General features: G+C 41.9%; 1 long non-coding RNA gene across 1 annotated transcript; it reads right to left on the bottom strand.

Moving 5' to 3' along the window:
* On the bottom strand, positions 1 to 27962 carry LOC142741257 (uncharacterized). The gene is made up of 5 exons (XR_012881052.1): positions 27862 to 27962; positions 17029 to 17150; positions 2603 to 2703; positions 2114 to 2477; positions 1 to 826 (listed from the first exon to the last, which is right to left on the bottom strand). It is a non-coding gene; the product is annotated as an uncharacterized LOC142741257 (long non-coding RNA).

The following is a 27962-nucleotide window of genomic DNA, read 5'->3' as shown; positions in this document are numbered from 1 at the left end:
GGATGTCAGCTGTATGTTACAGCTGACATCCACCTGTAACGGTGGATCCATGCCATTAACCCCTGTAGCTCCGATCCCTGCCATGAACCCCTTCGATGCAGCGATCGTAATCGATCGCTGCATCTTAGCGGTTGCCTTCCAAGCCCTGCCGTGTGTCCAAACACCTGTTTATGACCACATGTGGGGTATTTTTTTTTACTCTGGAAAAATGGCTTCACTAATTTTGTGGTGCTTTTTCTCCTTTAGTCCTTGTGGAAATGAGAAAAAGAACTGCAAAACCGAAATTTTCTTTAAAAAAAATGTGGATTTTAATTCTCACGGAATGAAAATCTGAGAAATGGCTAATAAAATACCATTCTGAACTTATTACCACCTAAAGTGCAACATGTCAGATTTTAAAAATGAGGCTCCTCAGGAAGGCCAAAAGTGGCCAAAGTGGAAGGGGTTAAACGGCAGGAGTGTTGATGGTCGGAACACAAAGATAGTTCAATAGTTGAAATGCTGTTGACATTTTCACTTTTACAAAGGTTTATAATTAAACAATTGCATTAGCCCTAAACAAAAAAAAAAATGAAAGTGTATAAAGTGCAACATAATGCTTTAAGAACAGAACGAATTAAAAAATTAATTAGATCACTACTCAAAGGCCATGAATTCAGCTGGAGTATCACTACAAGGAAGGTATCCCATGTATTCTCCATGCAAATCGGGAAAAGCAGCGCGGACTTTGCGTACGAAGCAGGACGGAATGGGTCGTCTATGTCCTATACCTAAATAGCAGTGAATCCACGCAGTAAAGGATCTATATGCAGTCTTTCTAAGGTGCCTACAGGTAAATGAACACAAGCAGAATGCAGGCATATCATAAAAATATATGCATTCATATTTAAAATAACTTTTTAATACAAGAGCAGCCCTTTTTCAGATTTTCATTTACGTTTTTACCTCCCCACCTTACGAAAGCAATAATGTATTTTTTGTTTACTATGCTCTAGGGGGAAAATGGGGGTTTTATGAACTTTTACTATTAATTTGTTTCACACCAAAAATTATTTTTTTAATTTATTTTTTAGTTTTTGTATTAGTCCCCCTAAGGGACTTCAACCAGCGATCGTTCGATCGCTTGCACGATATACTGCAATACTAATGTATTGCAGTATATCGTGATTCTGACAGGCATCGCTAACAACGCCGACAACCATCGCCCCCGATTGTGTTGCGGGGGGCACGATGAGCTGTTACAGGGGTTGGCCCCCCTCTTTGTAACGATTTCAATGCTGCGGTCGCTATTGGCCGCAGCATTTAACGAAGTGTCGGCTGTAACAAACAGCTGACACCCACATCGTATGGAGCGGGTTCACTCCGTGAGCCCGCTACGTACTTGCCCTACCCGACTTTGGCATATGGATACGTCAAATCTCGGGAAGGGGTTATAAAAAAATAAATTAAAAAAAAATTACTTTTTTTGGCTCAGTCTGCCATAACAGGAAATATGGTCATACAGCCCTGGGGTTCTTTAATGGAGCCTGTACTGTCTGCCCTTCTCTGGTATGTCCCTCGATCACATCCCAGGAATTCCTCCTGACGTGATCCAAAAGGCATCCCCCTTCTCACTTTCACCTTGAATGCTGAGATTACCTTTTTTTCGCAGCATTCAGGGGAATAGCGTTGGAGATTAGAGGTTAAACGGGGCTGTGGTTGTATAATACAACCATTGGCCAGCTCCTGACAATAAGTGCGTGTGCGGACAGCATCAGGTGATGCGGCCAGCGCTGCACTAATGGGCGGCGTCTCCAGCACAGAAGACAGAACATGGTGTGTGCACTACAAAACACCACCATGTTCTGTCTTCAGTGCTTGAGCTCATTAGTACAGCACTTCTCAGTAGCGGGGAAATGGCTGTATTACACAGCCGCACCCCCACCCTAACAACATTAATGTATTACTATACTTAGATATGCGTCCGCACGACTTAGTATAGAAATCCATGAAAGAACGTTATCTAATATTTGGAGGGTGCGCGTTATAGGAACAGTCTCGAAGTTTCGATTCATCGTGCGACCATAATACAAACACAGTATGGCTGTATACTTTTGACTTTGTTCCAACTTACCGATTTAGGTCCTTTCTCGGTGGTGGACGCCTTACATCCCCTATAGTTCTTAAAGTAATATTTACGGTGTTCTCACGGGTACAAAAAAGAAAAAAAATTCATGCTCAGAGATACACTGTAAGTTACTCATATATTCAACAGAGTTTTCAACTTCTTGACAGCAGATTGATTCAAGGTTGGTTGGCATCATAACACATTGAAGACATTTGCACCAGTCTACTCTTCCAATCCTCCCTTCTACCATTAGATTGTCAAATTCTATAAAATTGGCATTGACATTACGCAGTGGATTATTGGGAAAACATGGTGCGTGTCTTGACTGTCCAGAGTATTTTTTACGAAGATTTGCAAGTAAAAAACGCATCTATGGATGAATATAAAAAAAAAAAAAAAAAAAAAAAAAAAAAGAGCTGTGGTCAAGCTGTGTTATGCACCTATCAAATATACAGTTTGACACAGAAATCAACCTTCTAAATTTTAACTGCTGACCTAATCATCTGTATTGAAGATTTCAGAAGTAAACAATCCAGGCTGAGAACTAGAATTTGTGGGATTGGTGTGTCCAATGTGCTCTTCGGAATGTATTTCTTCTAGAGGATAATAAATAAAATAAAAAAATTATTTAGCATAAGAAAATGAATACATTTTTGGCCACGATATAGGATTTAACATCATGAACAAAGATATTCTGAAGTAAACTCACTGCCACATAGTACATTTTTAAGCTGACCCCCTGTATATGACGCCATACAGACCCCCCCCCCCCCTTTAGATGATGCCACAACCCCCCTACCTGTAGTAATCTTACAGGACTGTCTCTGTATATTCAGGACAGTTCAGAAAAATTAGCTACAGTTGACAACAATGATCCCTGTACTAGTGCTACACTACCCTTGAAGTCAGCACAACAATACCCGACATATAATTCTGCCAGAATGCCCTACACACTCACCGATGCAGACCCGTGTACTTCACATGTGGCCTCTTGTCTTCACGGGATCTGCGAAGGAGGCACAATGACGTCATCTAGTCACCGTAGCAGAACCTGTGAGACTACAGACCACACACGGAGGACGGCGCTGCATCAGTGAGGGTCATTGCGCCGCCCATAGCCAGCAAGGGAACCAATAGTTGTCTTGCCTCTTGAATCCCCATGTCACAGATCCATTTTTAACGGTTGTTACATGTATAGACAGCCTTTAAAAACTAATAAATTTTGACTTCTATGGGGGCCGTCTGGCAGTGAAAACGTGCAAAAATAGGACATGTCCTATTTTTGGACGATCAATCTTCACGGGCCATTTTAAAAAACCGGCAGTGTGAATAAATCATTGTTGTGTAATCAGCCTTTTTTCACAGTACTATTAATGTAGCCTAAGAATAAAAATTAGGCTATTACATTATAACAAACTCAAGAAAGTTGAGACATCTTACCAGTTGATGCTCGTTTTATGACATTTTATGTAATCAGTTTTGAGGCTTAAAAAAAAAATAAAAAAAGGGAAAAATACATAAACAAGAGCAGTTAATAGAACATGCATTTTTTGTAATAGAAGTTGTGTGGAATTTTTATTTAAATAAAATTTTTAATCTATGTCCTTGTATTTGTTTAACCCCTTCCCGACATCCGCCGTATATATACGGCGCACGCCGGGTGGGGGAATATGGAGCAGGCTCACGGGCTGAGTCCACTCCATAGAGCGAGTGTGTCGGCTGTGTGTTACAGCCGACACTTCCGGGTTCCGAGCGGGATCGCGCTTTAGCGCGATCCCGCTTGTTTAACCCGTTAAATGCCACGTTCAATAGAGATCGCGGCATTTAAATTACTAAAAACAGGGGGGCGACCCCCTGTAACGTCTCATCGGCACCCCCACTGCGAGATCGGGGGGAGCCGTTGGTTCACACGGCTGCCTGGGGGTCTGACGAAGTCCCCCAGGTCCGCCATCTTGGTACGCCTATGAAGCTCCGGCAGGGCTTCATAGGAGACCGTCAGAATCACGATATACTGCAATACATTTGTATTGCAGTATATCGTGCAAGCGATCTAACGATCGCAGGTTGAAGTCCCCTAGGGGGACTAATAAAAAATGTAAAAATTAGTTAGTTTTTTTTTTTGTGTAAAAAAAAAATTTAAATTAAAAGTTACAAAAAAAACCCTTTTCCCATTTCCCCCCTAGAGCATAGTAAAAAATTAAATAAACAATTGGTATCGCCGCGTCCGTAAAAGTCTGAACTATCACAATATATCATTATTTAACCCGCACGGTGAATGCCGTAAAAAAAAAAAAAAAAACAATTGTAAACGCCAGAATCTCTATTTTTTGGTCACCTCATCTCCCACAAAAAATGAAATAAAAAGTGATCAAACCGTCACATTTACACCAAAACTGCAAAAAAAAAAAAAAGCCCTTATACAACTTAATCGACGGAAAAATAAAGAAGTTACGGCTGTCGGAATTTGGCGAAACAAAATACATTTTCTTTTTTACACTTAGGTTTTTACTTGTAAAAGTAGTAAAACATAGAAATAACTACACATATTTGGTATCGGCGTAATCTTATTGACCCATAGAATAACATTAAGATGTTTTAATTGTACAGTGAATTCCGTAAAAATGGCGCGCAAAAAACTATGGCGGAATCGCTGTTTTTTTCATTTTCTACCCCACAAATAATTTTTTGCCCGTTTGTTAGTACATTATACGGCAAAATAAATGGTGCTACGAAAAACTACAACTTGTCCCGCAAAAATCAAGCCCTCATAGTACTATATCGACGGAAAAATAAAGGCGTCATGGCCTTTGGAAGGTGGGGAGGGAAAAACGAAAATCTGAAAAAGGGCTGTGGCGTGAAAGGGTTAAACTTTATAACTAACGCCCTAGTAATGGTTGCTGGCTGAATCACAACGCCCATTACTAAGGGGGAGAATGAATGTTAGACATGAAGAGGTTAACACTAATCCCCATTATTAATCTGGTACCCAGCGCCCCCAGGAAGAGCCGGGTACGATCTAGTACCCGACCATCTGTAGTGACAGAGGGGCACCAGCCGCAGTCTGGTATTATTAGGCTGGGAAAGGACAAAAACTGACCCTTCACACCCTGGTAATGCTAGGCTGCTGTTGCTGTGTTGTATCTGGCTGGTTATAAAAATGGGGAAACCCCACATCATGCTGTGAAATTTAAAAAAAAAAAAAAATAATTACGTGGGGTCCCACCCCATTTTTCATAAACAGCCAGATACAACAGAGCAACAGCAGGCTAGCATTACCAGGGTGGGAAGGGCCACTGTTTTTGGCCTTTCCCAGTCTAATAATACCAGCCTGCAGTCACCCCCGTGCCCGACCATCACTACAGATGGTCTGGTACTGGATCGCACCCGGCTCTTCCTGGCACCCCTGGTGGCGGTGGGTACCAGGGTAATAATGGGGGTTAGTGTTAGCCTTTTCTCCGGCTAACACTAAGCCCCGCCTTAGTAATGGATGCTGTCAACCTGTCAGCGGCCATTAGTAAGTTGGTAACGATAAAGTTAAAAAAAAATAAAAAAAAAATAAGACAGAACAAATAGATTTATGGAAATAAAACACCCCCACACAACCCTCATTAACCATTTTATTGAAAATAAAGAAGCCGTCATCGAAGTAGTCCTCGAATCCGAAGTAGTCCAACGACCCAACCTGTAAAAAAAACACTAAAAAAACACATTAGTAAGGGCCTGTCCACATCACCGCTACCCTTCCGTTGATGGGTTCCGTCGGGTTAACCCCTCAACAAAAGGCACTGAAACCTCCGCTTCAGTTTACCTCACCATTGATCTCAATGGTGACGTAAACGTTGCTAAAGATTTCCGTTTGTCACCGTTATGGCAGGGTTCCGTTGTTTTGCGTTGTCGACTGCGCTATTGATTCTGCCAAAACAACGGAACCCGTTCACAACGGTGACAAACAGGAACCATTAGCAAAGGTTCCATCACCATTGAGATCAATGGTGATGCAAACGGAAGCTAAGGTTGCCATTTGCCTTTACGTTGAGGGGTAACCAGACAGAACCCCTCAACGGAAGGGCAGCAGTGATGTGAACAGGGCCTTAGATACAGGGCCCATGTGCATGTGTGATACTGTTTGTTGGACCCTGTATCTAAGCCTAAGGTAGGCTTAGATACAGGGTCCAGCAGACAGTATTCTTATGCATTATAAGCTTGGGCCCTGTATCTAAGCCTAGTCAATAGAAGGAATGCCTGCAGGCAAACAAAACCCTTTTCCTGACTACCCCAATTAACAGTAAAAGATATATTTTATTTTATTATGCTACGTATAGCAAAAAGGTCAGACCACATAAATGTTATTAAAATTATCACTGCCAAGAGCCGAAAATAGGAGTGAGCCGCTGGTGCAGACACAGCACCGTGGTGACAACCATAAGTCAGTAATGGATAGCGTATAGCAAGTTACATTGACTAAATGAAAGGCATTTTTGTAAACTCGTCAAAAGGAGGAGCTGGGGTGTAGGAAAGTCCCTTTCGTAACAGAGTCAACTGGTGGGGATTCAGAACAAGCTTCTACTGAATTTTTGAGCAGAAATAGATCATGTCCATCTACTACCTCCAATCCGTCATCTATTTTGTCTATACCTACTTCCACATATGTACCAAACACCACGAGCATGCTGGGCAATTCTCAGTCACTGACTTCCAATGCAATTCTGAGTGGAGGGAACGGCACTACCAATACCACTACAGGTCCTCCTGCTACTTTCCCTTTTTTAGGACCACTCAATTTGCATTGGGGGCTCAAGCAATAACCCCAATTATACCTGCCACCAAGAATGATGATATGCAGATATTTAATCTATCCTCACATGAATTGAATCCTCACCAGTTGACTCTGTTACGAAAGGGACTTTCCTACACCCCAGCTCCTCCTTTTGACGAGTTTACATGGGCTAAAGATATTAATCTTTTTGCCAGAAAATTGGCCCTACATAAACACTTCAGGGGCACTACACAGGATGGAACTTATCAAAATCGTCAGGAACTAAATACTATGAGGGATCTTGAAAGTCTACTTCATGAGAATGAAATCGGAGCCACTGAAGCTGTTGGCCCCTATTCCTCTCTACGTCCGAAGTCCAAGCTCACTCCCCCCTTTTCCCAGTACAGTCACATCGACATTTTTGTCAAGATGGTCTGCAATGACCTCAAGAAGCTTAGAGGTGATAGATCCATGTCCTTTAGAAATCTTAGTAGTGATGAAAGGATGGCACTGGATGATCTATGCAGTAACGATAATTTGGTCCTCAAACCTTCCGATAAAGGAGGCAATATAGTGATCATGGACCGTGTCGATTATACAGGCATGGTCCATAGGTTACTTGATGATCACACTACCTATGTCATTCTAAGAGGTAATCCCACGATCAGTTACCTGTCAGAACTGTATGATCTTCTCATTGATGCTAAAAATAATGATCTTATTACTATGGACGAATTCAAGCGTCTATATAATCCTACTCCCACTTTGGCAACCTTTTATGCCCTACCAAAGGTTCATAAAAATAAACGCACTATCCCTGGCAGACCCATTGTGTCGGGAAATGACAACCTGACACAGGGGATAAGCCTCTATGTAGATGAAATTTTGTCCCCCTTTGTTTCTTCCTTGTCGTCCTATCTCAAGGACACCGTCACCAGGATCCAGGAGATCAATGTTACTTCCACCACCATATTGGCGAGCATAGACGTAGAGTCATTATATACTAACATCCAGCACGATCTAGGTCTCACTGCAGTAAAACATTTTTTGAGCACAAAAGGCACACAATTTCAACGACACAATAATTTTGTTCTGTCACTATTACGTTTTCTGCTCACTCATAATTTCTTCACTTTTGATGCTAAATATGATCATCAGATAAAAGGCACAGCCATGGGCACTGTATGTGCACCCACTTACACTAACCTCTTTCTTGGTTGGTGGGAAGATACCATCGTTTTTTCTGATGATCTCCTCTTCGTCACCTCACATATCTCCTTTTGGGGAAGATATATTGATGACATTCTCATCCTGTGGGATGGGGATGCAAACACATTTATTGACTTCATGTCTATGCTCAATAATAATTCTATCGGCATGAAATTCACCTACGATATACACGATCGGGTGATTAACTTTCTTGACCTCAAGATCTCTCTGGACCCTGGTGGCGGTATCCAAAATGACATTTTTCGTAAGACTACGGCTACTAATAGTTTTACACTGGGACAGTCATCACCCCCCTGCCCTTAAGAGAGGGATACCTATAGGCCAATACCTGAGGGCCAAGCGCAACTGTTCTAATGAACTATCTTTTCAAAGAGAATGCGATGGACTATCAAAAATTCTTGGCACCGGGGTATCCCAATAAGTGGCTACATAGGGCCTATGCCAGGGCTAGGGCGTCTCATAGACCTGATCTACTTTCTGAAAGAGGTACAGAATCTGCAATGTCAACATCATCCAGTGCCATTCGTTGTATTAGCACTTTCGATGTGTGTTCTCCCCAGGTTAAGGTTTTGTAAAAACATTGGTCCATCCTTAATGCTGACCCTGACTTAAAAGACGCTATTTCTGCCAATCCTGCCATTACTTATCGTAGGGGTAGAAATTTGCGTGATCTTCTGGTACACAGCCACTACTTGCCAACATCTTCTAATACTCCATCTACCTGGCTGAAATCACCTATTATAGGGTTTCATTCGTGTGGCAGATGCTCTTTTTGCCCCTTGATGCCCAGGGTCAAGAGATTTACCAACCCTCTCGATGCGAAGTCATATGATATAAAACAATTTCTGAATTGTCAAAGTAGTGGGGTTATATATCTGGCTAGATGTCCCTGCCCCAAATTATATGTCAGCAAGACTCTGCAGGAATTGAGGAGGAGAGTGTCCAGACACCTTAGCACCATTAACCATAAGGAAGACACCACTCTTTCAAGACATATGCATAGGTTCCATTCTGGTAACCCCAAGTTGCTCCAATTTTGGGGTATTGTACAGATAAAATTGGGTCCTAGGGCTGGGAATCTAGACCGTAAGCTCCTACAGGAGGAGGCACGGTGGATTCACCGCCTCAATTCTATGACCCCTCAGGGGCTGCATGAAGGATTCACTTATAGTGCCTTTCTATGATTTCACCTGTCATTCCCTCTTCGCATTATATATGGATTTCTAGTTATATTGCAAGATGTCAATTTTCTTTTATATCGGTTTTCTATCAATTGATCCGCCTTTATACCTATCTGCCAATGCCTCTTCTAATGGAGGGGCTATATTTAGTTACACTATATATAACCTATTTGTATTTACTAGTTCTTGATCTGACCACATATCTAGTATGGCGGTTGTCATTTTGTCTTATTTTATTCCAAAAAATGGGGGTCCGTTGTGTAGGTTCTACCTACAACCATACATACTTACCGTCTAATTATAGCGGGGGTTGATCTTTGGTTCTTATACTGAGTCCATAATGACACCGACTGCGCCTGCGCCGAGTCGTTGTGTCTCTGCTATATAGCAGATTGTTTCTAAGTTCCTTTTCTCCCTCACTGCGTAGGCGCGCCGTTTCTGGACTCTCAATAGTTACTGGCGGTGCGCATGCGCGGTCCTTTACCTATCATTGGCTCCTTGCTACGCCACCCTTTTATTGGACAATTTGTCCTTCTGATGGTTGTGCTCTTTTGTTCCGCCTGATTGGCGGGTTGCTCCGACACACCCCCCATCTACATTTACGTCCTCTTACACTCCCTTAAGAGGAGTAGTTTTTTCGCCGCGCCGCCATTAGCCCCGTGTACCCCTGAGGACGCTACTAGCTAGCGAAACATGTCGGAGGGGCTCTGTCTGTTTTAATTCCTGCCTAAGCCGCATCTACTGCCTTTCATTTAGTCAATGTAACTTGCTATACGCTATCCATTACTGACTTATGGTTGTCACCACGGTGCTGTGTCTGCACCAGCGGCTCACTCCTATTTTCGGCTCTTGGCAGTGATAATTTTAATAACATTTATGTGGTCTGTCCTTTTTGCTATACGTAGCATAATAAAATAAAATATATCTTTTACTGTTAATTGGGGTAGTCAGGAAAAGGGTTTTGTTTGCCTGCAGGCATTCCTTCTATTGACTACATATATTATACCTGCTGACTACCCAGGGTCTCAGTTTTTTTTTTCTGTATCTAAGCCTAACACACGGTAGGCCTAAAAGGGGGTTGTACAGACACTAAACATTGATGGCCTATCCTCAAGGATAGGCCATCAATAGCTAATGGGTCGAGGTCCCACTCCCGGGACCCCCGGCATTCAGCTGTTTTGAAGGGGTTGCAGCAGCTCGTAGGAGCACAACTGCCCCTTCATTTCCCTCCCTTGCTCACACTGTGAACCGCTGAAACGTCCGTGTCGGCAATTCAGTGTGAGAATGTGACCGGAATGAAGGGGAAGTAGTGCTCGTATGAGCGGCTACAACCCCTTCAAAACAGCTGAATGCCGGGGGTGTCGGACCCCAACCCATCAGCAAGACACTTACCTCCTCTTCGACCACTACAGTTACGCCACTGCTGCAGACACAAAGCGAGGGGAGAAGCAGCTGGAGATGAGAAGTGTGGTGGAGAGCAATACAGAAAAGCTTACCTCTGCACTGCTTCGTTCACTCTGCTGTCAGGAGACGGGGGCTGGATTAGAAGAGAAACCGACGGCATATGATGACGTCACACTGAACGCCGAGCATGCGCAGTCCAATAATGTGAGAACATCTACTTTACTGGCTCAATGCGCAAGCGCGGGATTTCATGTGAGGTGGAGTGAGAGAAGCCGTCAATCAACAACGAGGCGGAGCCAACTCTGAAACGCCGGAGGAATGAAAATCTGACTCTTTTCGAGTGAAGATTTGACTCTTTTGTACTCATTTGCATACGGCGCGGGACAACTGAAAACCGGAATACTAAAAGGTATAGAGCCGACTTTTAACATATTTATAGGTTCGTTAACAATGATTTTTCATCCACTTTCAAAAGTTATTGCTGGCTTGATACCGAAAATGCTGGTGACAGGTTCCCTTTAAATAATTATATATATATATATATATATATATATAAAAAGTACAGTTAAGTTTACCGCTCAAACGGTGCTGGTAACAGTCCAATATCATTCAGTATGGACATTCTCTCCAAGAAAAATGCAGTGGACAATCCACAATCCAATGAGGGTGTGGATGGAAATTCTTATCCTTGTAGTTCCACCAAGCTCATCGTCTCTCTCCACATTCAAAGAACTCCTGGTAGGAAAAGGATCTTAGGTCTCTAATAGATGGAAAAAGGAAGACACATAGTGCAACACCCTCTGAAAAAAGATTGCTCCACGCCAACTTTAATCCATACTCACAGAAGTAACAAGAAATAAAAGCATCAAGGGAAGTAAAAAATCTTTAAAATTTCTAGGCGGCACGCCAAACACTCTCGCCCGACACTGGGTTTCGCCCTTCCGGCTTCCTCTGGGGCATGTGTGACGTGTCTAATTAACAGGTTTATATAGCCGCATAACATTTAAATTTACATACATAAAAAATGGTTAAAAAAACATATACACCCACAATGATCTCTGCAATATATAGAGATAATCTGATCTTACCATCATAATCGTATATATATATATATATATATACACACACACACACACACACACATACACATATATATACACACACACACACACACACACATATATATACACACACACACACTTTTAAATAATATTATTTTTATATAAATGCCTAATCTCTTTAACTCCTTAACGCCGAAGGACGGATATATCCGTCCTCAGCAGCTGCTAGTTCGCGCAGGAGGACGGATATATCCGTCCTGTGATGGCGCGGGTGCTGATAGTTTACCCACGCGATCAGCGGCAGGAGCACGGCTGTTATACACAGCCTGGCTCCTGCTGCAACTGCCGGAATCGAAGCGCGCGCCGATTCCGGCAGTTTAACCCATTAAATGCCGCTGTCAATAGTGACAGCGGCATTTAATGTGTTTGACAGAGGGGGGAGCTCCCTCTGTCACCCGATCGGCGCCCCCGCAAACAAATCGCGGGTCGCCGTCGGGTTTCCATGACAGCCGGGGGTCTAACAAAGACCCCCAGGTCTGTCTTCAGCATCTGCCTGTTAGGCGATGCCGGAGGCATGACCTAACAGGTTGCCTGTCAGTTTTACACTGACAGGCAATAATGCTTTGGTATACGAAGTATACCAAAGCATTATATATGCGATCGGCACATCGTATAGTGAAGTTCCCTGGTGGGACTAAAAAAAAAAAATGTAAAACAGTTAAATAAAGTTTGTGAAAAAAATAAATAAATAATTACAGTCAAAGTCAAATAAAACTACTTTTTTGGCCCAAAAAGTGGTTTTATTTAGTAAAACGGTCAAAACAAATCACACATACACATATATGGTATCCCCGCGATCGTAACGACTTGACCAATAAAATGAACATATTAATTAAACCGCCGGATGAATGGCGTCCAAAGAAAACGCAAAAAACAACGTCAAAATTCTCTCTTTTCTCCCATTCCCCCCATAAAAAATTAAATAAAAGTTAATCTATAAGTCCTATGTACCCCAAAATAGTACTAATAAAAACTACACATTGTCCCACAAAAATCAAGCCCACGTACGGCCACATCGACGGAAAAATAAAAACGTTACGGCTCTTGGAATGCGGCGATGCAAAAACAAGTAATTTTTTTCTAAAAGGCTTTTTATTGTGCAAACGTAGGAAAAACATATAAAACCTTTACATATTTGGTATCCCCGTAATCGTGCCGACCCATAGAATAAAGTTAACATGTTATTTACGCTGCATAGTAAACGGCGTAGATTTATAACGTGAAAATTAATGCTGGTATAGCTGCTTATTTTCAATTCTCTCCTAAAATAAAGTTAATAAAAGTTAATCAATATATTATATGCATCTAAAAATGGTGCAATTACAAAATACAACTCGTCCCGCAAAAAACAAGCCCTTATACGGCTATGTCGACGGAATAAAAAAAGAGTTACGACTCTTGGAATGCGACCGTGAAAAAACAAAAAATAATCCTTGGTCATTAACGTGCAAAATGGCCCGGTCATTAAGGGGTTAAAAAGTAAAAAAATATAATATATTCTGCTGAACCAGCCTATTTGCCACCTTTATAGTTGGTTAGATTCCACATCATCCCAAATCCATTATATTGATTTTTAATTATATTTTATCAGTTGTTTTATATTTTCTGTCTCTAATTTTCCACTTAGTCTGATCTGTGACCAATCTCTAAAACCTCCAGAGCTTCAGTGAGCTGCAGCTAATCAGAACAATTGAGTTCTGCTGAGACAAGATCCCTTGGTCAAAATGCTTACTAATACTATACATAGGGAATTTTTTTGCATAATTGTTTTCATAACATGGAACTACCAATATGGACCAGAATATCTATCGGATGATATCTCACCAATATTAATAAGTACTTGTAAGAAACAAAAATCGTAGGGCACCAAATATAAAGGATAAAATTACTCATAGTTTTATAAAAGCTCCTACAAAACCAATTATTGCCACAAAGTAATTTTTTTCCTGTAACAAGTGTAAAGCTTGTAAAGAAGTGGGGTATAATAAAAGAAAGGGGAATGTTACCTTTTTTATGGATGCCGAAAATAAAAGAAAATATGAGATCAAACATTTTACAACGTGTAATACTAAAGGGGTTATATACTTATTGCAGTGTCCCTGTGGGCAGTTATATGTAGGACGTACTGCCCGCAAATTTTAAAACTCGAATAGCAGAACACTGTAATAACATCAGAAAAGGCAAGATGGACCATAGTGTGCTGACACACTATGGTCCATCTTGCCTTTTCTGATGTTATTACAGTGTTCTGCTATTCGAGTTTTAAAATTTGCGGGCAGTACGTCCTACATATAACTGCCCACAGGGACACTGCAATAAGTATATAACCCCTTTAGTATTACACGTTGTAAAAGGTTTGATCTCATATTTTCGGCATCCATAAAAAAAAGGTAACATTCCCCTTTCTTTTATTATACCCCACTTCTTTACAAGCTTTACACTTGTTACAGGAAAAAAATTACTTTGTGGCAATAATTGGTTTTGTAGGAGCTTTTATAAAACTATGAGTAATTTTATCCTTTATATTTGGTGCCCTACGATTTTTGTTTCTTACAAGTACTTATTAATATTGGTGAGATATCATCCGATAGATATTCTGGTCCATATTGGTAGTTCCATGTTATGAAAACAATTATGCAAAAAAATTCCCTATGTATAGTATTAGTAAGCATTTTGACCAAGGGATCTTGTCTCAGCAGAACTCCATTGTTCTGATTAGCTGCAGCTCACTGAAGCTCTGGAGGTTTTAGAGATTGGTCACAGATCAGACTAAGTGGAAAATTAGAGACAGAAAATATAAAACAACTGATAAAAATATAAATAAAAATCAATATAATGGATATGGGATGATATGTGGAATCTAACGAACTATAAAGGTGGCAAACAGGCTGGTTCAGCAGAATATATTATATTTTTTTACTTTTTAAAGAGATTAGGCATTTATATAAAAAGAATAATATTTAAAAGTGTATATATATGTAGACGATTATGATGGTAAGATCAGATTATCTCTATATATTGCAGAGATCATTGTGGGTGTATATGTTTTTTAACCATTTTTTAAATATGTAAATTTAAATGTTATGTGGCTATATAAACCTATTAATTAGACGTCACACATGCCCCAGAGGAAGCCGGAAGGTCGAAACCCAGGGTCGGGCGAGAGAGTGTTTGGCGTGCCGCCTAGAAATTTTAACGATTTTTACTTCCCTTGATGCTTTTATTTCTTGTTACTTCTGTGAGTATGGATTAAACTTGGTGTGGAGCAATCTTTTTTTCAGGAGGGTGTTGCACTATGTGTCTTCCTTTTTCCATCTATTAGAGACCTAAGATCCTTTTCCTACCAGGAGTTCTTTGAATGTGGAGAGACACGATAAGGAGCTTGGTGGAACTACAAGGATAAGAATTACCATCCACACCCTCATTGGATTGTGGATTGTCCACTGCATTTTTCTGGGAGAGTGTCCATACTGAATGATATTGGACTGTTACCAGCACCGTTTGAGTGGTAAACTTAAATGTACTTTATATATGTCATTTAGGGTATTTGTTGGATCATACCCAATTTAGTTTTGCCTGCTCCGGTCTGAGAGAGATTTTGTGGGTATTTGAGCCAAGAGAAAACATCATTATATTTGGGCTTAAATAATATTCTAATTTTCAAATACCTAAATGTTGGCCTACTGAAAAGTATGTCCAGTATATGCCCTCAATACTTGTTCGGGTCTCCTTTTGCATGAATTTTCTGCATCAATGCGGCGTGGCATGGTGGCGATCAGCCTGTGGCACTGCTGAGGTGTTATGGAAGCCCAGGTTGCTTTGATAGTGGCCTTCAGCTCATCAGCATTGTTGGGTCTGGAGTTTACATCTTCCTCTTGACAATGCTCCATAGATTCTCTATGGGGTTTAGGTCAGACGAGTTTGCTGGCCAATCAGGCGCAGTGATACTGTGATTATTAAACCAGGTATTGGTACTTTTGGCAGTGTGGGCAGGTGCCAAGTCCTGCTGGAAAATGAAATCAGCATCTCCATAAAGTTTGTCAGCAGAGGGAAGCATGAAGTGCTCTTAAGTGTCCTAGTAGTCAGCTGCGTTGAGTCTGGACTTAATATAACACATTGGACCAACACCAACAGATGACATGGCTCCCCAAACCATCACTGACTGTGGAAACTTCACACTGGACCACAAGCAACTTGGATTGACACGTCTCCACTCTTCCTCCAGACTCTAGGACCTTGATTTCCAAATGAAATGCAGAATTTACTTTAATCTGAAAACAGGACTTTGGACCACTGAGCAAGTGTTGGTCCAATGTGTTATATCAAGTCCAGAGTCAACACAGCCACCTCATTTTCCCTTTCAATGCTGCGATTAGATTTGATCGTGGAATTCAAGGGGTTAACAATGAGGATCAGGGATTTCTCTAATCTAGACCATTAGAGCAGGGCTGCGGCTGTGTATTACAGCTGTTGCCCTGTTCCCGCAGACACATTTGTTGTGCCCGCGCAATCAGCATGACGTCTATACTAGTCATGATGTGGCAACGACCAGCCGCTCAAGACTAGGATAGACATCAAGTGTTGGCAACATGTTAAAAACAGGCCAAAATCAGTTTGATATCTTTAGGGTATGTTCACACGAGGGCGTCCGTAACGGCTGAAATTACGGGGATGTTTCCGCCTGAAAACATCCCCGTAATTTCAGCCGTAACGGCATGTGCAGGCGCTTAAACGCTGCGTCCATTACGGATGTAATTGGTGCTGCTATTCATTGGAGTCAATGAATAACGGCTCCAAATACGGCCAAAGAAGTGACAGGTCACTTCTTTGACGCGGGCGTCTATTTACGCGCCGTAATTTGACAGCGGCGCGTAAATATACGCCTCGTGTGAACAGACAAACGTCTGCCCATTGCTTTCAATGGGCAGATGTTTGTCAACGCTATTGAGGCGCTATTTTCGGACGTAATTCGGGGCAAAAACGCCCGAATTACGTCCGTAATTCGTGCGTGTGAACATACCCTTACTCTTAAAGTGACAGGTCTTGCTGCTGTGTTCTGGGAAACCCCTGATCTAAGGTGTGATGGAGTAGTTGAAAGAATGTCTTCCACACTTGCCCCCTAGATGAAGAAACTTCTCTAGAGGGCATTGTCAAAGAACTTCTGAACACTTATTCTTAATGAATATAAATCACTGGTTTAAATAAGGAATGAATGAAAGAAATACCTACGCTTCAAGCTCCGGTTTCATTTTAGTAAACTATTCCTTGGTCATTGAACCTTCCCCTTGTCCAAGTTTTTGCAGTTTCTCTCTGGAGGCATCAAAATCAGGTCTTGGAGGTGCGGGTGGGATCTGCATTTATAACAAAACATTTCTAGAATTAAAATTTCGTGAAGATTGGAGGAAAATTAGTAAGAAAGTCATTTTTAAATTAAGTTTAAACGTTAAATATTTTTCTGTATTACGGAGTTTGATGCAGAATCCGCGTCGGAAAACGCGCCAAAAAACAGCCGAAAATGCCTCATTGATTTCAACGGGAGGCGGAGGTTTTTTTTTCACGAGCGGAAAAACAGTCTTGCGGGAGAAAGAAGGGACATGCCCTATCTTCAGGCATTTTCAGCTCTGACCTCCCATTGACATCAATGGGAAGCAGGGAAAGTGCATTTCGCTGCGTTTTTTGCCTGAGGCGCTCAATGGCCGCGGAAGAAAAAACGTTGCAAAAATCGGCGTGCAGGCAGAGCAAAATCTGCCTCAAAATTCCAAATGGAATTTTGAGGCAGATTTTCCTCCTGCAAAAAACTCAGTGTGAACCCAGCCTAATAGTTCGGTGCTTGTGGGAAATCTCGTTGGAAGAGCTCATGCAGGGATGGGTGTTCTGGCTTAACCTGGGTATTAAAAATAATTCACACTTGACGGAGGGAAAGCGGATATTTTTTTTTTAACCATTGCAGAAACAATATAATATCCCCCACTGAGTGTTTTACAGGTTCCTTCAACTCAGGCATGCTTTCCGAGCGTGATTTCCAGAAACCCCAGAGCTAGTTTCTAATCCTCCTCGGATTACGGCTTTCAGACCCTTTCTACGGCTTCCAGTACGTCTCAGAAATACAATCTGCTATTCAAATTTCATGCCTTGGATCCAATCACGTTCAAAATGGAAACAATATATTCCTTCCCTCACCGGGGAGGACTAGAACGTAATGTTAGGCTGGGTTCCCACAGTTTTTGTTGTGCTTGCATGTTTTTGTTTTGGTTGATAAACTCCCCTACAGAGACATGAGCATTTATCTACCAAAATATTTTTTTATTAAAAGCACAACAAAAACGCAGGCTTAGCCTCCCACCTGCCGGTAATAATAAATTGATGCAGCTTTACATCATTCATCAGGATTACCTCATACCTGAAGTTACATTGTGCTGGCTTGGTCTCCAACTCCCATGCCACAGATGTACTGAGGAGGCACCAGACTTCGATCACTTCATCTGGGCCTGTCCCTCTGTTGCCTCATTGTAAGCACTCAGCTATATACATGGGACTCCTCTAGCCCTTGAACCAAAACTATACCTATGTGGCTGTCTGGATTAGGATCGCCTGTGGTCTCACCACTAGATCACATCACTCCTTAGGGAAACACTATTTAGGGCTCACAAGGCTATTGCATTTCGATGGATTGCTCCATCCTCCCCTACTCCTGCTCAGTGGGCCAAAATAGACAGCTTTCCGTTTGAAAAAGTGATATACCGGCATCGCAAAAGCACCAAAACGTTAAATAAAACTTGGGCCTCATTGTGCGGTACAGAGTTTACTTTAACAATAGAGGGGCAAGATGAGTGAGGTTTTAATGGGAGTCAGAATGAGGCTCCATAGGAATGCACTGAAAGCCTGAGATCCGGTTTTCTCAAAAGCACAGCAATTCCAGACCAGGTGGGAATGTGATTACATGGGCGGCGCTGGACCCAAAAACGACGTGATGCACAGATTGGTAAGTATTTCTGCACACAGCACCCCATTGAAACACCAATGTACAAATGCTGAGCCCCTCCCGTAATGAACGGGAGCCCGCTAGTTTAACCTGTTAAATGCCATGGTCAATTGTTAGAAGAATTTATGTTCTTATCAAGGAGATTCAAGAAGTCACCTGAATAAAAATGCGCGTCTTTTATTCTCATCGATAAGGAGACAATAAATCAAATATCCATCAGCAAATATCTGCGGCTACCTTGCGTATCGTGGTTTTTATACATGGGATAAACTTATTTCTTATTCAGCCAGTTACAGACATGCAATACATTGCAGATACAACATTATAATTCTTCACACATCAGCTTTACAGGTGGCCTTATCTCTCTTGGCAAGAATATTCATGTAAGATGGGGGGAGGCATTCCCACATGCATATTTAGCCCACCGATCTCACTCCTTGTGCTTTCTCCGCAAGCTTCATATGAGAACCAAGGTCAAAGATAACTAACATGAAATACAGTCTTAACCCCTTCACGCTCCTGGACGTACTATTAGGTTATGGCAGCTGTATCGTTCGCGCTCCATGACCTAATAGTACGTCTCGGGAGTAACGGCCGTTTCGGCCGTCCTCCCGACACATACAGGAGCTGTGACAGCTGCTGTCTCGTACAGCAGCTGTCACAGCTCCTACAGCGGGGACCGATCGCTGTGTCCCCGCTGATTAACCCCTTAAAAGCCGCGTTCTATAGAGATCGCGGCTTTTTAGGGGTTAAACTGCCATCGCCGGCCTGCTACACGACAGCGGCCGGCGATGGTGACTATGGCAACCGGACACCAAACAATGGCGTCCGGCTATGCCATAGACGGAAGCCTAGTGGGTCCTGACGAAGCTGTCAGTGAGTAGCTGACAGTTCTAATACACTGCACTACGCATGTAGTGCAGTGTATTAGAATAGCGATCAGGGCCTCCTGCCCTCAAGTCCCCTAGTGGGACAAAGTAATATAGTAAAAAAAAAAAGGTGTGTAAAAATAACAAAATAAGAGTTTTAAAAGTATTAAAAGTAAAAATCCCCTTTTACCTGGTCATTTATTATTAATAAAAACATATAAACAAACAAATAAACTATACATAATTGGTATCGCCGCCTCCGTAACGGCCTGAACTACAAAATTATTTCATTATTTATCCCGCACGATGAACGCCGTAAAAGAAAACAATAATAAACCGTACCACAATCACAATTGTTTGGTCACTTCACCTCCCAAAAAATGGAATAAAAAGAGATCAAAAAGTCACATGTACCTAAAAATGGTACTGATCGAAACTACAGTTCGTTACGCAAAAAATAAGTCCTCGCACGGCTTTATTGATTGAAAAATAAAAAAGTTCTGGCGCTTAGAATAAGGTAACACAAAAAGTGAATGATTTCTTACAAAACTTATTTTATTGTGCAAACCGCCATAAGACATAAAAACAAACTATAAACATAGGGTATTGCCATAATCGTATCGCCCCGCAGAATAAAGTGAATATGTCATTTATAGCGCTCGGTGAACGCTGTAAAAAAAAAAATAGAATAAAAAAACAAAATCGTAGAATTGCTGTTTTTTAGTCCCCACGCCACCTAAAAATAGAATAAAAACTGATCAAAAAACCGCATGCACCCCAAGAAAACTACAATGGATTCCTCAAGGGGTCTAGTTTCCAAATTGGGGTCACTTTTGGGGGGTTGCAAATATTTTGGCACCACAAGACCTCTTCAAACCGGTCATGGTGCCTAATAAAAAGGAGGCCTCATAATCCGCTAGGTGCTCCTTTGCTTCGGAGGCCGCTGCTTCAGTCCATTACCGCACTAGGGCCACATGTGGGATATTTCTCAAAACTGCAGAATCTGGGCAATACATATTAAGTTGCGTTTCTCTGATAAATCCTTTTGGGTTATAAAAAAAAAAATGGTATAAAGAGGATTTTCTGACAAAAATAAAAATTTAAATTTCACATCTACTTTGCTCTAAATTTCTGTGAAACACCTAAAGGGTTCATAAACTTTCTAAATGCTGTTGTGAATACTTTGAGGGGACTAGTTTCTAAAATGGGGTGTTTCATAGGGGTATCTAATATATGGGCCCCTCAAAGCAACTTCAGAACTTAACTGCAACTAAAAAAATATAAATCAATTAGGCAATACTTTGCTTCTTACATTATACTGATAATGAGCCGTGCCCACCCCGAGATGACCCCAGTTTTGACAGTTTGTATAAACGGAGACCCCTATTAGACCGTTTTAGTGCCCGGTTTTCCCCAAGCATTTACCCCCGAGACGTGTATTTCTATTGATGAGTCCCTGGTACATTTTAAAGGGAGGGTTCAATTCCGCGAGTACCTGCCGGGTAAGAGGGCAAGGTATGGCGTGAAGATGTATAAACTGTGCGAGAGTGCATCAGGGTATACCTACAGATTTAGGATATATGAAGGAAAGGCCACCCCCAAACCAGACTGCATCCTGGACTACAATAGGTACATGGGAGGGGGGGGGGGGGACGGGACTTGTCAGATCAAGCCCTACAGCGCCATGCGGTGTGGTATAAGAAGTTGGCCAGGCACATCATACTGATGGCATTGTACAACGCGTACGTGCTACATCGATGTACAGGCCAGAGGGGAACTTTCCTGGAATTTCAAGAGGTGGTTATCAAGAACCTAATCTTTAGGGACCAAGAAGGGGGGCACCCGGGACTTCTGGAAGCGAGGCCACTCGCATCGTACCAGGGCAACACTTTCCAGGAGAAGTTCCCCAAACTGGCAAGAAGGGAAAAAGGTCAAAAGAGGTGCAAAGTCTGCTATAAGAGGGCGATAAGGGATGACACAATATATCAATGTGACACGTGTCCCGAATAACCAGAGCTCTCTATGAAAGAGTGTTTTAAAATTTATCATACATCCCTTGGTTTATAATTTACCCCAATTTTACTTACCCTGATGCACTCCACACAGCTTATTCCCCCTCGTCTTTCCCCTCTGGGATCTGCTGTGTGGCCAGGCAGCTGATAACAGCCACATGTAGGGTATTGTCATACCCGGGAGAACCCACATTACAGTTTATGGGGTGTAGGTCTCCGGTCAAAATGCTCACTACACCTATAGATGAATGCCTTAAGGGTGTAGTTTTTAAAACGGGGTCACTTCTTGCGGGTTTCAACTGTACTGGTACCTCATGGGCTTCTGCATACATGACTTCGCACTAGAAAATCCCCAGTAGGCCAAATGGTGGTCCTTTCCTTCTGAGCCCTCCTATGGGCCCAAACGGCAGTTTATCACCAAAAATGGTGTATTTTCGCACTCAGGACAAATTGAGCAACAGAATGGGGTATTTTATTTCTTGTGAAAATAAGAAATTTTCAGCCAAAACTACATATTATTTGAAAAAAATAATTGTTTTAATTCCCAGCCCAATTCAATAAGTTCTGTGAAAAAACTATGCGGTCTAAATGGTCACATTACCCATAAATGAATTCCTTGAGGGATGTAGTTTCCAAAATGGGGTCACTTCTGGTGGGTTTCCATTGCTTTGATACCTCTGGGGCTCTGCAAATGCGACACGACACCCGAAAACTAAACCAGCAAAATCTGCACTCCAAAGAACACACAGTGCTCCTTCCCTTCTGAGGCCTCCCATAGGCCCAAACGGCAGTTTATCGCCACAAATGGGGTATTGCTGCACTCAGGAGCAATTGGGCAACAAAATGCGGTATTTTATTCCCTGTAAAAATAAGACATTTTGATTTTAAAAAAAAGACATCTTTTTGGAAAAAATATCATTTTTTTCATTTCACAGCCCAATTCAAATAGGTGCTGTGAAAAAACTGTGCGGTCAAAATGGTAACAACCATAAATGAATTCCTTGAGGGGTGTAGTTTCCAAAATGGGGTCACTATTGGGGGATTCCTACTGTTTTGGCACCTCAACACCCTTTCAAACCTGGCATGCTGCCTAAAATATATTCTAATAAAAAAGAGGCCTCAAAATGCACTAGGTGCTTCTTTGGCTCTAGGGCTTGTGTTTTATTCCATGAGCGCAGTAGAGCCACATGTGGGACATTTCTAAAAACTGCAGAATCTGGACAATACATATTTAGTAGTGTTTCTCTGGTAAAACCTTCTGTGTTACACAAAAAATTTTTTAATACAATTGAAATTCAGCAAGAAAAATGAAATTTGCAAATTTTACCTCCACTTTGCTTTAATTCCTGTGAAATGCCTGAAGGGTTAAAAAAACTTTCTAAATGCTGTTTTGAATACTTTGAGGGGTCTAGTTTTTAAAATGGTGTGTTTTATGAGGGTTTCTAATACATAGGCCCCTCAAAGCCACTTCAGAACTCAAGAGGTACCTTAAAAAAAGGCTTTTGAAATTTTCTTAAGAATATGAGAAATTGCTGTTTATGTTCTAAGCCTTGTAACATCCAAGAAAAATAAAAGAACGTTCAAAAAACTATGCCAATCTAAAATAGACATATGGGAAATGTGAACTAGTAACGATTTTGGGTTACAAGCAGATGCATTTAAATTCTGAAAAATTCTATTTTTTCAAAATTTTGCACCAATAAACACTGAATATATCGACCAAATTTTACCACGAACATGAAGCCCAATGTGTCACGAGAAAACAGTCTCAGAATCGCTTGGATAGGTTTAAGCATTCCGACGTTATTACCACATAAAGTGAAATATGTCAGATTTGAAAAATGGGCTCTGAGACTTAAGGCCAAAACAAGGCTGCGTCCTTAAAGAGGCTCTGTCACCAGATTTTGCAACCCCTATCTGCTATTGCAGCAGATAGGCGCTGCAATGTAGATTACAGTAACGTTTTTATTTTTAAAAAACGAGCATTTTTGGCCAAGTTATGACCATATTTGTAGTTCTGCAAATGAGGCTTGCAAAAGTCCAAGTGGGTGTGTTTAAAAGTAAAAGTCCAAGTGGGTGTGTATTATGTGCGTACATCGGGGCGTTTTTAATACTTCCACTAGCTGGGCGCTCTGAAGAGAAGTAACATCCTCTTCTCTTCAGAACGCCCAGCTTCTGACAGTGCAGATCTGTGACGTCAGCGTTTGCAGGTAAGTCGATCTTACCTGCAAACGCTGATGCTGCTGCAGAATCAACTGTAGCCTCTGGTGCCGATGTGGCCGTCACGATGCAGGACCTGTGAGTGACGTCACAGATCTGCACTGTCAGAAGCTGGGCGTTCTGAAGAGAAGAGGATGTTACTTCTCTTCAGAGCGCCCAGCTAGTGAAAGTATTAAAAACGCCCCGATGTACGCACATAATACACACCCACTTGGACTTTTGCAAGCCTCATTTGCAGAACTACAAATATGGTCATAACTTGGCCAAAAATGCTCGTTTTTTAAAAATAAAAACGTTACTGTAATCTACATTGCAGCGCCTATCTGCTGCAATAGCAGATAGGGGTTGCAAAATCTGGTGACAGAGCCTCTTTAAGGGGTTAAAGTAACAATTCATTTTATTCATTATATAAGAAACAAGATGGGAACTCCAGACAAGATGGCCGCTGCACGAAATTACACACATGTAAAGAATACAAAATGGAGACTGCCCACCACCCTAAGGCCTCATGCACACGACCGTAGCCCGACCGTAGCCGTGTGCACGCCCGTGATTTTCGTGTCGGCCGGCTGCGGACTGTCAGCGGACTGTCAGCCGCAAGCCGCCCGCACATGCACATGGCCGGGCCATTGTTTTCAATGAGCCCGGACCGCAACTCCGGACCATAATAGGACATGTCCGTACTTTCTGCGGTCCGGGTTCCCGGGCCGTGCACGGACCGCAAAAACTACGGTCGTGTGCACGGCCCCATAGAAAAGAATGGGTCCGCAATTCTCCCGTGGATTTGCGGGGGAATTGCGGACGCAAAAACACGGTCGTGTGCATGAGGCCTCACACTTTATAGCATATTTACAATTTGGTCTCCATCACATCAGCATAAATGTAAAATAAAACTTTTCTAACAAATAGCGACCGCAGCATTTAAATTACTAAAAACAGGGGGGGCAACCCCCTGTAACATTCCAACGCCACCCGCAGTGTGATCTGGGGGTGCCGTTGGTTGGCATGGCAGCCTGATGACTGCCCCCAAGGTCTGACATCTCTGTACTCCTTGGAAGCCCAGGGCTTCATAGAAGATCACAATCGCTGGTTCAAGCTATCCTTGCTGAATAACAAAGCAGAGATCCCAAAAGCCATAAGAACATTCATTGTTTACTTCCAGTGGATAAATTCTCTCCATGGTCATGTGATGGACACAGGTGCAGGGATTATTATTAGAAGCCAGAGCTCGGAAACACATTATTACTGTAACGAGCCATGCACCTGTGGGTCCATCACATGAACACATACAGAATTATAGCCACTGGAAGTAAACAATGAATGTTCCTACTGAATAACAAGCAAAGATCTTGAAAATGGCGAGGAATATAGAAAGTATATTGGAAAATTATATAACTTAATAGAAAATATAACTGACTTGCTGAAACTGGACAATCCCTTTAAATCTAACGTCGCCTTAGGCAACCTAAGGCTAAATGCACACGTTGCGTAATTTGATGCGGAAAATACGCATTAAAACCGCAGGTAAACGTAGATAATTTCACAGGGAATATCCCCGGGTTCCCACGTAGCATAAATGCTGTGGAAATGCCACAACTAAATTGTGCGCTGAAATTGCTGCAGAAAGTGGATGAGATTTAGAAAATCTAATTTCCACGCTGCGGAAAAAAACAGTGTAAAGGTTAACAAAATCGATCGGCAATGTGGATGCGAAGTTTGTTTATTTTCCGTTGCGGGTTTTCCCCATTGAATTCAATGGGGATGCAAAACCTGCAACAGAAAGCCAAGTGTTTGCAACTTTTGCAGAACGTTCGCAGAGATTACGCCGCAATAATCGCAACTACGGAAAAAATAAAAATAAAATCATACCCAGAATGCCCTCCTTCCTGCAATCCGGCCTCCTGGAATGATGCTGCATCCAATGTGACCGCTGCAGCCAATTACACGCTGTTGCGGCGGTCACATGGGATGATAAGTCATCCCAGGAGGCTGGCCTGGACGACGTCAGCGGGCCAGTCTCCTGGGATGACGTTACATTCCATGTGGCTGCCACTGTAGCAAATCACAGGCTGCAGCGGTCACATGGGCTGCAGTATCATCCAAGGAGGCCGGACCAGACTGCACAGGAGGGACGTGTCCCCGTAACGGCTTATGCAAGTAGGAGTGCTTTTTATTAACCGCAGCAGAAATTCCATCCGAAAACCGCAGATTTTTCAGATTGAATGTACTGCGGGTTCCAGGTTGGATACCCTGCGTGTTTTTTTTGTTTTTTTTTGCAGCGTATCTGTCCCGTGGGAACCTGGCCTTGGTGCATAAGTGTGGTTTTTACATTTTGACTTGGAAATCGCTGCAGTTTTATGCTGCGGATTTTCGTGCGTTTATATAAACTTTACAGGTACATGCTGCAGATTCTGAAATACACACCACAGGTCACTTTACGTGCACAAAAATCCTGCAACGTTTAGATGAGTACTTAAAATCTCGTTTACTTTACTGGTACTGCATTACAATGCCACAGGAAAATAGGCAAGGGGAATGGTAGTGCCCAGTTGACAATTATACATTTTCAGATTAAAAAAAAAAAAAAAAAAAAAAAGGAATGGTACATGGTAGAATTTGAAGAAAAGATTCTTTAGAATGGGAATACAAGCATCTACGAAAATAGACATGTCAGGAGAGCTGGGGCACAGAGTTATTTTTTGGGTGAGTTGGAACTCTACACTATTTAGCCAGGTTTCCCTGCACTGGTTATTTATTTACTTAGCGGTTCACACAGTGGTTATAGTGGCAGTAACTAGCAGACTATTAGATTGTGATTTCACTACGTGGGATGTGCATTCCAAAAAACGGATAGCACCCGGACGAAAAAACCTGAAGTGGGTATGAGGCCTAATGCCAGTAGAGCGGTCGGATACTTTTTAACCAGTACAAAACCAAAATGTTTACAAAATCACACTCCAAGTGTTTATGGTAAGGAACCGCATCACTATCTATTGCAACAGAAATATAATTGTATGTGCATTTTTTTAATTTTGGGAAATTTTTCTTGTAAGCGATTGCTGAATGAAGGGCAGAGCCAGAGTAGCAGGGTTACAGTTTGTCCGGCAGTATTACTGGAAGAAACAGACACTAAGGTGGTGAAGGTGCGGCAGCACCTGTTTTCCGGGAGTTCCCTTTAGCTCAAGTGCACAGGTCATTGGCACATTCCACCACAAATTTAGTTGCAAGCAGTGGAACATCAGCAAGATTTCCCTTAAAAAAAGGAGTATGCTGCAGATTTAAAAGTCTTATATGCTTATATGGTCATGCAGAATTATTGCGCTATGTGTGGGTGGCGGTTTAGAAACCACACCACAAATCTTCAGAATTTCCCCTACTTCTGTACATCACCCTATAGTCGTTAACCCTGCCTAAAGCAAAAGCAAGGACACTTGCCCTGACCAGAGACCCTTCCCAACAACGCCACTTTAGACATTTGCGGACACCTTAAAGCATGAATGTGGACTTATAGGGCTATAGGCGCGGAATGTTTTGGTAGTAAATATTGCAGAAAGTGTTTTCAGAAAATGAGCCAAAGAATGACAGCTCACATGTCAAGTGTTTATTACTAGAAGTAGACACCCACACAAATCTATTCCTCTGTGTCACCTTATTTTCCATCACAACAGATTCACCACTTGGAAGATCAACCTTTCCAAATTAGAATGTTATTTTTGCCTCGCTCTACTGTAATTATATGGTGCCATGACCAATATTTCTGCAGCACAGATGGCCTTGGCAGCTTTGCTTTTTTGTTTTTATTATTTTAAACACAATGAGATTTAAGAGAAACTACACAAGCAGCCATAATCTTCTATGAAGCGCTACTCAAAATAAAAAGTTATAATTCTTCAGAGAGGAAAAAAAAATACATACCACACTAACATATTATAAACCAAGAATGATTGGTACCACATTCAGTGACACTTTATACACTTACAATATATCCAGCATAATCCTCACTTTCCACAAAGGAATCGTGAAGTCATATGAACTCCTCATGCTGTCGGACGACTGAAAATTCATTCTGCTTGAAGTTTG

This window comes from Rhinoderma darwinii, chromosome 1 (genome assembly GCF_050947455.1).
Source record: "Rhinoderma darwinii isolate aRhiDar2 chromosome 1, aRhiDar2.hap1, whole genome shotgun sequence".
NCBI lineage: Eukaryota > Metazoa > Chordata > Amphibia > Anura > Rhinodermatidae > Rhinoderma > Rhinoderma darwinii.
Note: the sequence above shows the minus strand (reverse complement) of the source record. Positions and strands in the feature narration are given on the sequence as shown.